The 9,275-nt window shown below is 41.7% G+C and overlaps 1 pseudogene; it reads left to right on the top strand.

Annotated features, from left to right (window-relative positions):
* The first annotated feature begins 4,936 nt into the window (after nt 1–4,936).
* Nucleotides 4,937–6,866, top strand: LOC103722588 (annotated as a pseudogene).
* Nucleotides 6,867–9,275: the final 2,409 nt, after the last annotated feature.

Genomic DNA, 9,275 nt, shown 5'->3' with positions numbered 1-9,275 from the left:
GAATAGAACACTAGAGGAAATGGCTAGAACTATGTTATGTGAAAGTAACCTCCCTAAGTACTTTTGGGGAGAAGCCATTAATACCTCTTGTCACATACTAAATAGAGTTCTATTGAGACCCATTATAAAGAAAACACCTTATGAACTGTGGAAAAACAGAAAACCAAAGGTTAATTATTTTCATGTGTTTGGATGTAGGTGTTTTGTGCATAATAATGGGAAAGATAATCTAGGAAAATTTGACCCTAAATCTGATGAAGGAATATTCTTAGGTTATTCTACAACTAGTAAAGCCTATAGAGTCTTTAATAAAAGAACCTTAGTTATAGAAGAATCTATACATGTTGTTTTTGATGACTCTAGTGACATCTCGTCTAGTAAGAAGGTTAATTTTGATGATGATAAGGAAATACTTGAAGAAAAGATAGATGAGATGGGATTACAAGATGATAATCAAAAGTTGATTGAAGGAGAATCATCAAGCCAAGAGGCTATTATGGATCATGGGCTAACTAAAGCTTGGAGGTATGCTCATGGGCATCCTAAGGAACTAATTCTAGATGATCCATCTCAACCCGTTAGGACTAGAGCATTCCTTAGGAATTTGAAATCAGTATATGCAATCAAATAAAAATATTTCTTAATTAACCTTTTTTATTTTTAAAAAATATAAATAAAATTTACTCATTTGAACAACGTGTGTTCGAATATATCTGGACATGCTTGGTACCGAGAGATCTAGGGCTTGCAATCAAAAGTTTTATGATCCAAGGAAATAAATGTTAACCACACGATGGACAAGTTGACAAACTGTAGAGTGATTGATTAAAACCCCATTTGATTTTGATGAGCTCAAAGCATTTGAGTATATCTTTTGATTACTAATGAATTCAATTGAGTGTTTCAGTGAAAATCCTGTCTAAGTGTCCCAAGACTTGGTTCATAATTTTTGGATAAGTTAAGGAGTCTGTTTGAACCAATGTCTGAGACTCGAGTCGACTCCCGAGTATCACGAGACGACTCCAAGCGTATCAAGTTCACTGGCACGAGCTCGAGTCGACTCCAGATAAGTACGAGTCGACTCCGACTGAGAACAGACAGAAGGACAGAAAGCTTCAACTCAGAACCTGTCAGCGAGTCGACTCCCGAAGTGCGCGAGTCGACTCCGATGTTCACCGAGTCGACTCCAAGGAAGTAAGAGTCGACTCCAAGCAGTCACAGGTAGAAAAGTCAGAGAACAGTTTTCGGGTCTGAGATTCGAGTCGACTCCAGTGGAACGCGAGTCGACTCCTATAGGTGGCAAGTCGACTCCAGAGAAAGCAAGAGTCGACTCTCAGCGGTACACAAAGAAAAAGTCAGAGAGCATTTTATGGACTCTGAGATTCGAGTCGACTCCCGCAATACGCGAGTCGACTCCAAGACACCGCGACCCCAAGACAGACAGAAAACCAAGTTACTGCCTCTGAGATTCGAGTCGACTCCCAGACAGCTCGAGTCGACTCCAAGACAGCTTCACGTCAAAAGGCAGAAGACCATCTTTCGGAAACTGAGAGCCGAGTCGACTCCAAGGAAGTTCGAGTCGACTCCAAGACTGGACGAGCCAAAAGACAGAGGATCGGGAGTTCGGGCTCTGAGATTCGAGTCGACTCCCAGGACAGTCGAGTCGACTCGAGTGGACAAAATTCAAAATTGGATCTACGGACTTCAGTGGATGAGCCGACTCCAAAATTGCCAAGTCAGCTCTAGAAGTTGACGAGTCGACTCCAGGTCAAGACGAGTCGACTCCCAGTCGTGAAGGCAACTTTAATTCAAATTTGGAACAGTTGCTGAGTCGACTCCGGAAAAGCTTGAGTCGACTCCCGCTACAGCCGAGTCGACTCCTGATCGCGCGAGTCGACTCCAACCCACCAACGGTCATATTGTCAGGCTGCGCAGAGTGTTCAGAACGGGCAGAAAAAGCACTCTAACGGCTAGTTTCCGTGGGGGTTGGCTTAAATAGCCACAGAGGACTGTAGCAAGGCAGAGAACAACCATTCCACTCCAACTAATCAAGCATTCAAGCTCTGCAACGTGCTCTTCAACGAAAAAGAGGAAGATCTGCATTTACTGCTTCCAACTACATCTTCCCAGCAATTAAAGCCTCCTTCTCCTGCATTCAAGTCGACTACTCTTTCAAGAGGAGACCAGAAGTTTAAGAAGCCATTCCTCATCTCCAATCTAAAAGCGTTTGAGGCTTCTTAACTTCATTTATTGTTCATATTGTTTTCATCTGCTTTTTGAGAAGCTCATTTTCTGTTTTCTTTCTACAACTTGTATTTACTTGGTTCAATCGGGGATTGAATCAAGGGGATTGAGGTTGGTTGGTGAGCCGAGTTAAAACCAACGTGTGTAAGGGTTTGATTGTGAGCCTGGGAAAACCGACCGAGTTCGTTGTGAGCTCGTAAAACAACAAGTTTGGTTGTGAGCTTGGAAAACAACCGGCTGTAATCCAAGGGGGTTATAGTGAATTCCCAAGTGAGACTTGGGGAGTGGACGTAGGAGCAAGGGTTAGCTCCGAACCACTATAAAACCTTGTGTTTGTGTTGGATTGTCTCTCTTCTTCTTCCCCTCACATCACTCACAGCACTTAGCATTAATTAAATAACTTGCAATAGTTTTTAATTAGTCAACCACATCGTTTTAATTATTCAAATTGTTTTAAAACCCAATTCACCCCCCCCTCTTGGGTTGTCTATCTGGGCAACACAAACTATTTCACAGTCATGTGAATTTATGAAAAGGACTTAAAGAAGCATTTTTTTTCCCAATTTGGTTGGATGAAGGGGTCTCTCAGATCTATTTTGTATTGACAAAATTTGAATTTTTGGATTAGATAATTTTGTTCTTATAGAAATGCTTAAAGACAAAAACTTAGGCAAATATGACCCGAACACACTAAATGTAAACTTTTTAAAGAAATGATAATTCAAAGCTAATGAATGATTGACAATCCAAATAAAAAATACAAGCAACTGGACATGTTATACAACATAAAGAATATATCGAAACGAAAGAAAACATGTTTTATGATTATCTTTAATCTAAGTGTCAAGTTGGTAAATCTTGCCATTCAAATCCACCCCAATCTTGGTGCTGGGCTACCTAGGTGGTTGTGGAAGATCAGTGTGTTGCTAGTTCAGGACGACGAGGTCGGCCCGAGCTTGCTGCTGGTCTTTGAACTGAGGTAGAAAAGCTTGATGTCGGGTGTTACGCTTGGATGGAGATTCTTGCACAGGAACTAACCTGAAATAGCAAAAATATGGAAGTCTACCTGCTGGAGAGTATCTGGTGGGGGACACTTCGATGCCTAAATCAGCATTGATCTTAAGAAACAATGGAGGTTTGAGAGTAGCAGGGTGGTAGTATGGTAGTGGAGTCAAGATAAGTTACTTCAGGGTCACCCAAGGGTATGCTTTATATAGACGAGGGTCGTCACCCATCACTGACCAAATTGGGTATGTGTGTTGGCCATTTTGATAACAGCCTGTATATCTCGCCCAAGTATCACACCCATGCATCTTGACCGCAACGATTGCTTACACATCCTATATATAAGGAAACTACATGTGATCGTGGGCTGAGTTGTTTCCAACCGAAGATGAGTTTGAAATTTGAATAGCTTTGCATGTGTTTTTTTGGCTAGCCATGTGGTCAGCTTTCATTAGTCAGTCTGCCACATCAGTTGTGGTCAATTCTGAGGCATATCACTTGTTCCCACTTTCGTAGCCGAGCTGACTTTATAGGCTCAGATAGTTGTTACAATAGATGACCAGCCAAGTCGAGCAATTAAGCAGACCAATTAGGGTTAAGTTTTCTAATCGGGAGTCGACTCGCCCACGACTTCTTCAGAAGTAAAATACCAGCTCTTTTTCAGGAGATGACTCGAGTAATTCCAGAGTCAGCTCGCATTCTGGTCTGTAAAAAAAATGCTCTCGGCCATTTTTCTATAAGAGTCGACTCGTGAGCAGTCTGAGTCGACTCGGCCACTATGCTGAACAAATTGCCTTGTTGCTTTAATTTGCGGAAGACGGCTCGAAACTTCTGAGAGTCGACTCGCACACTGTAGCTTGAAAACTTGTTCTCTGTTTTTCTCTGTAAGAGTTGACTCGTGAATAGTTGGAGTCAACTTGCGCTCTGCGACTTAAAATTTAGCTCTTTGTCTTTTCCGTAAGAGTCGACTCATGAACAGTTAGAGTTGACTCGTGCTCTGCGACTTGAAATTTAACTCTCTGTCATTCCTGTAAGAGTCGACTCGCCTCATCTGGGAGTTGGCTCGAGGAAGTGCCAAACATTGACCATGTGCCAGAGTCGACTCGCGAATTCTGAGAGTCGACTCGAGTGCAAGGCAAAGACTTAAATGGTTCCTAACATGAGTAAAACTCAACTTAAAATCCTTGAAACATTTTCTAAGGCATTCTTTCAAATTTCAAAGTATTTTACCTGAAATACTCACTTGAATTCATTAGTATAATATGAGATAAACTCAAGTGTTTTGGGCTCATCAAAATTAAATAGGGGATCAACAATCACTCAACAAGATCCCTATTTTTAGCCTATCTTCTCAGAATTTTCTACAGAAAATTAGCAACAGAGGCAACACTTAGATTATTTGCTGAATGATGGTTATTTGTTTCGAGGCACAAGGCTTTATATCCCCGAAACCTCTCTTTGCGATCACATCATTAGAGAGATCCATAGAGGAGGGCTTGCTGGTCGCTTTGGGCGTGACAAAACAAATATTATAGTGGAGGACCGTTTTTTTTGGCCGACCCTGCGCAAGGATGTCAACCGCATCATCAAACTCTGTCATATCTGTTAGTTGGCCATAGGATCGAAGATTAATGTCGGCCTCTACTTTCCTTTGCCCCTTCTGAGTTCTCCATGGGAGGATCTTAGTATGGACTTCGTAATAGGGCTTCCAAAGACGGTATGCGGCCATGACTCTATCTTTGTTATTGTTGATAGGTTTTCAAAGATGGCACACTTCGTGTCTTGTTCAAAAACCTATGATGCATCTCGAGTGACTGCTTTATTCTTGAGGGAGGTAGTTCATTTGCATGGGCTACCCAAGACAATAGTTTCAGATCGTGATGTCAAGTTTGTTAGTTACTTCTGAAAGACATTATGGGCAAAGCTTGGCACACGTCTCTCTTATTCTAGCGCCTATCACCCTCAAAATCGATGGGCAAACAGGAGTAGTGAATTGGAGCCTTAAAAGGAATCCTATTTGCACTAGGACTCCTTTACGTGTATGTGACTAAGGCGTGGGCTTTGACTTGGTCCACTCCTACTTTGATTAGAAGTCCTTTAGCCCTTAGTATTTGATTTTAGTCATGAGTCTTAATCTAAGTTTTGTCATTAGATTAATTTCCTATTATGTCCAATGCCCCATCTATTTAAGAGATGGACATTGAAGAATAAAGATAGAATTTATTTGGTTTTCAATTTTCTTGAGATTGAGAGGCCTGAGGCTTCTTATTCCTCCTTTGGTGAGATTCCAAAGGTTTCTTCTTTCTTGGTGAGATGCCGAAAAATTATTGAATTATTTATGATAGAGGTGAGACTCTTCTATTCCGCCCATAGTTATCTCGTTAGCATCCAAATCAGCATCTCCATTGTTCCTTCTTCCACCCACCAACTTCCATCACGCAGCCCTAAATCCCCTAACACCCAAGTCCCACAACATAAGCCATAGTTTTCATTCAAGAGAAAATAGGGTGACTGATTTTCTACAGCATATAGAGGCCTCACCACATCCCAAATCCCTTTCTCTTCCGCCGTCAACCCCGCAACCGCCTCCCCTCCGACGGCCCAAAGCTCCCGGTCTTCCACTACTTCCACGGAGGCAGGTTTTCCGTCAGCTCCTGCACCTGGTCCATCTTCCAAAATTGCTGCCTCCGCCTCGCTGCCGAGCTCCGCGCCGTCGTCAACGCCCTCGACTACCGCCTCGCCCCCGAGCACCGCCTCCCCGCCGCCATCGACGAAGGAGGCCGACTTCGGCCGAGTGTTCACCGGCGAATCCTCGAGGGGGAACATTGCCCACCACCTGGCCGTGCGGTTCGGCTCAGCGGCCGGCCGGGCGGAGCTGGATCCGGTCCGGATCTGCGGGTTCGTTCTGATGATGCCGTTCATTGGTGGGATCCAGCGCACGAGATCTGAGGCGGAGTGCCCGAAGGAGGCGTTCTTGAATTTGGAGGCGAACGATAGGTACTGGAGGTTGTCGCTGCCAGCCGGCAGGACCAGGGAAGACCCACTGGCGAACCCGGTCGGACCGGAGAGCCCAAGCCTGGAGGCGGTCGAGGTGGAACCGGTGCTAGTGGTGGTGGCGGAGTACGACCTGCTGTGGGATCGGGGGTGGAGTACGCTAGGAGGTTGGAAGGGTGGGGGAAGCGAGTGCAGCTGGTGGAGATCAAAAGGCAACAACACGAATACTTCGCTGTCAGCGCTTGGTCTGAGCCGGTCGTTGAGTTGATGACGGTCATCAAGCGGTTTATGGACGAGGTCGGGACCGGTTCAGGTTGAACCGGGATTGTCGGATAATAACAAACAATGTAGCGGCGTTACTGATACTTGGAAGCTGAACCGAAATTCAATGTGGTCCAGACTCAAATTTGATGCAACAATAAGGTGATGAGGCCGTAAGCTATGCGACCTTTTTGCAAGTTATATGTAGCAATAGGGAGTTTCTCCATTACTGAAGTGAGATCTTATACTCTTGCCCAAATGTATCATTACTGAAAATGGGCCTCATAATGCACTGTCAAAGATGGAGATGGGAACTAGGTTCATGATCTTTTAACATGAATGACAAAATATCTTGCTCTACTCGAAGGTTAGCAAATTTATGGTCACATTCGTTTATCGACTATGACACCCTAGTTTTATCCTTGATGGGGAATATAGCAGTTTACTGTATTCAATTACTAGCGAGCATTAAGCTATTCAACATAGAAAATACCCTAGTGATGCAGATATATTAGACTCGGCCAAATAATATCTTAAAAGAATTTGAAATAATAGTTTTGCAAAATAGTTATAGCTAATAATTAATTATTTTCATTAAGATTCATGCATACAGTTTTCATAAAAGAATGAGACACAATTCTAATGGACCATGAAAACCTTATGGCTAAGGATCTTACAATGCTTACTCAATGGTCATATGGAGATACTAGAATGATGGATGAATGTGTTGAAACAGAAGGAACTCTAGTAGAAGAAACAGGTCTTGAAGCGTGAATTAACACTGTCCTTAAGCGAATTTTGCCCCACTATGTTGCTGTTGGTGATCCAGCAAATTCGCTCCAGGATACATCAAAACCCAAATGGAATTCTAGCCAGCAAAACTAGGATTCCCCAGAACAACGAAAATGAAAAGTTTATGTAGAAGAAGTTATATTTCTGTGAAGGATATTGGCAATTTATAACTTTGAAATAAATTCTGAAGTGACACAACCTTTGGAATGGTGCCTGTTCAAAACATAACTGCTAGTGCAGTTATTTTGTGCAAAAAACGGATATAAACTGCCAATATAAATTCCTTCACAACTTTGATAATATAATATTGGCTTTCCTTCACAACTTCCCACCAAAAAGTTACTTTAGCATGTGTAGGATATGAATGCTTATTAAGCTATCTAAAAAACTCTACACAAGCAATGTGGGACTAAAACCCCTCTCAACATTACAAACTATTAAAGGAAGGAGACTTCCAACAATCCCCCACTTAGTTTGTAATGCTAATTATTTGAGTGAATGCATCGAGAAAGTTTCTTTCGAATTAAACCTCCTCTTAGTGTAAGTACTTCAAAACTTCGATGAAATCAACAGTAACTTAAGTTTTAAACCATAATTCCTTATTATCAAAGCTGGAAGTACCACACACACAAACTCTACCCTTTTCATTCCGAAGTATACCGTAAGATTTAGCACCGTATATGGCCTTGTGCTACATCCTGGATTCATGAACATGTACAAAAAATTAAGATCCAATTTTTTTTTATTGTTAGAAGCGGCACCACTTCTATGTTCATATAGGTGAAGTTTCTTTGAGCCTTAGTACATGGCTCCCATGTTCAAACCGAACAAACAAACTTCATTAAAGGCAATATCCATACCTATCCTCCTATAATAAGTATTAGCTTCTAATACTTGATACCGTCACTAATCAGAAATTTGTTATTACCCTTTAAACCTTTAATATTAACAAGTAATAGAAAAGGTTGGGTTCCCATTACTGGTGACAAAAGTTTAAAATGACTTTAGACCCATACCTATGGCAGTTTTCCTAACCATATCTCTCGAGAGTCCTTTGGTTAATGGATCAGCCAAATTATTACTGGATCTTATATAGACAACTGTTATGATCCCCTCAGATATAAGTTGCCTTATGTACTCGTGTCTTAAACTAATGTGTCTAGACTTGCCGTTATAAATCTTGTTAAAAGCTCTAGACATCGTTGCTTCACTATCACAATGCAAAGAAATCGCTGGCATCGGTTGTGGCCATAACTTTATATCTAACAACAAATTTCTTAGCCATTCCGCTTCTTTGCCTGCTGCCGCTAAAGCTATAAACTCAGATTCCATAGTGGAATGAGTTATGCAAGTTTGTTTTTTCGAAGCCCACGAGACAGCTCCTCCACCTAAAGTGAAGATCCAACCAGATGTAGATTTGTTATCACTAATGCTAGTAATCCAACTAGCGTCAGTATAACCCTCTAGCACCCCTGGAAACTGATTATAGAACAACCCATAGGATTTAGTCCTTTTAAGATATCCAAGAACTCTTCCTATAGCTTTCCAATGTCCAGTGCTAGGGTTGTGAGTAAACCTTGAGAGTTTGCAAACCGCAAAAGCAATATCCGGCCTAGTGCAATGCATGGCATACATTAAGCTGCCAATTGCACTTGCATAGTCAATTTGACTAATAGACCTACCTGAATTCTCAACCAACTTGTTTGAAACATCTAGGGGTGTATTAAATTCTTTTATACTTAAATGATTGAATTTAGTTAGCAACTTCTCAATGTAATGAGACTGACATAAAGCATAACCCCCACTATGTTTCTTAACTTTGATTCCCAAGATAGTATCAACTTCTCCAAGTTCCTTCATTTTGAATTGAGAAGTTAAATACTTCTTAGTTTCATTTACTCCTTTCATGTTGGTCCCAATGATTAGCATATCATCAACATAAAGGCATATAATCACACTATATTCTTTAGTAAACTTTG

The sequence above is a fragment of the Phoenix dactylifera genome, unplaced genomic scaffold (assembly GCF_009389715.1).
Source record: "Phoenix dactylifera cultivar Barhee BC4 unplaced genomic scaffold, palm_55x_up_171113_PBpolish2nd_filt_p 000268F, whole genome shotgun sequence".
NCBI lineage: Eukaryota > Viridiplantae > Streptophyta > Magnoliopsida > Arecales > Arecaceae > Phoenix > Phoenix dactylifera.
Note: the sequence above shows the minus strand (reverse complement) of the source record. Positions and strands in the feature narration are given on the sequence as shown.